Source organism: Pseudorca crassidens, chromosome 19 (assembly GCF_039906515.1).
Source record: "Pseudorca crassidens isolate mPseCra1 chromosome 19, mPseCra1.hap1, whole genome shotgun sequence".
Classification (NCBI taxonomy): Eukaryota; Metazoa; Chordata; class Mammalia; order Artiodactyla; family Delphinidae; genus Pseudorca; species Pseudorca crassidens.
In genome coordinates this window covers 59,960,988-59,962,797 of record NC_090314.1, presented here as the reverse complement: position 1 = coordinate 59,962,797, position 1,810 = coordinate 59,960,988, and the positions used below count along the sequence as shown (strand labels likewise).

At 41.3% G+C, this 1,810-nt stretch overlaps 1 pseudogene; it reads left to right on the top strand.

Annotated features, from left to right (window-relative positions):
- The first annotated feature begins 781 nt into the window (after nucleotides 1-781).
- LOC137213692 (U4 spliceosomal RNA) lies at nucleotides 782-883 on the top strand (annotated as a pseudogene).
- Nucleotides 884-1,810: the final 927 nt, after the last annotated feature.

Genomic DNA, 1,810 nt, shown 5'->3' with positions numbered 1-1,810 from the left:
AATGGGATGGGGGTTGGGTCAGCTTCAGCTGAATAACTTTCATGCTGACATTTGAAAGAACCAATTCCCAGCTATGGAACAAACCTAAATGTTCTACAATTATTGTAGAACCAAATCGATCTCAAGAAAGAAATCTGTGTCTCATTCTCAGTGACACGTAAGCATGATTCATAGGAATGTAAGCTGATACAAACTTTCTGTAGGATAATGTGTCTCCAGTTTTTAGCATTCGTTGTAATAAATAAACAAGGCAAAGATTTCAAAGAAAAAGCAGTGACTATTAACCACCAAAATGATCTCATTCACGTTTGTCATAGAAATATTTTAATAATTATTAATATTTAATATTTAATACTAAATGTGCCTTCAAACAGCATCAGAACTCAGTAAGTGGTGTTTAGATCTCAATATAAGACTGTGCTTGGCTGCAAAAAAGATGGATAAAATCCTGTGTTTGCCCTAAAAAAAGAAAAAGAAATCTAAAATTCAAAACAAGTTGTTAGAATTTGTTAGTTACCTTAAGCTTAGATGTTCTTATCTGTAAAATGGGGACAATAATAGGGTTATTTTGAAGGTTAAATACGTGTAAAAGCCTCAGTCTCCTGCAAGGTTGATCAGCTTTAACACTATTGACATTTCAGGTGGGATAATTTTTTGTTGTGAGGGCCTGTCCTGTGCATCGTAGGATGTTTAGCAGTATCCTAGCTTCTACCGGCTAGATGCCAGCAGCAAACCACCTACGTGCCACCACACCTCCATTGTCACAATCAAAAATGTCTCCAGCTTTGCGCAGTGGCAGTATCGTAGCCAGTGAGGTTTATCCGAGGCGCGATTATTGCTAATTGAAAAATGTCTCCAAACATTTCCAAATGTCCCCAAGGGGCCAAAATACCCCTGGTTGAGAACCGCTATTCTAGTGCTTGGCATGTGGTGATTGTTCCATAAATATTAGATGTTATTATTTATTTATTTATTGGCTGTGCCTCGCGGCATGTGGGATCCTAGCTCCCCCACCAGGGATCAAACCCACACCCCCTGAGTGGAAGTGCAGCAGCTTAACCACTGGACTTCCAGGGAAGTCCCCAGATGTTATTTTTATTATCGTTAAAATTATTACTAACAGCAGCATCACCCTGCTGTGATGACAGCTCCTTTCTCTCACTGAATTTTTTTAAATAATACGGCATTTCTGCATCCTTTCAAGAGAAGGAGCTGAAAAAGGGCAAAAGGTCCCTAACTTGACAGCAGTCCGACAGGAAACCTACAATCCCCTGAGATGTCTCCTTTCCTGGAAGGAGAAAGGGCCGCCCTTTTGTTCAGCTCTAGAAATTAGGTCCGTTTCTCCGGCTCAGAGTCTGTGAGATGCTGCAGGCTCTTCCGTCGGCATACGTTTTCCAGCCGTGGGCGCTACTGGTTTGCTTGGCTTCTGAAGCTGCTTTTGGAGATTTCCAAGGGTACCACCACCTGAGAAAGGAAGGAAAGAGGTGCCGAGAAGGAGAAGTCTTCGACAGGACTTCCTCCCTTTGCTGCTTTTAGTGGTTTTGTGCTTGTTTGGGTTTACAAGTGTGTTCTTTTGCCTAAATTGTTCTTGCGTCTTCTAACAGTGTTTGCTTTAGGTGTTTTGATACCGCGCTGTTTTGAAGGTACTAATGTTTTTCATGGCATGTCTTGTGTTAAGTGTACAAACTGAGAGGTAAGTGCTGGTGACTGACAGTGTTCCTCTAAGTCTTTAACAAAATAACTGCTAACAGTAGAGAAAAGTGAAAAGAGTTCTGGGGGTCTGGGAGTGGCAAGCTGAAAATACGCAATT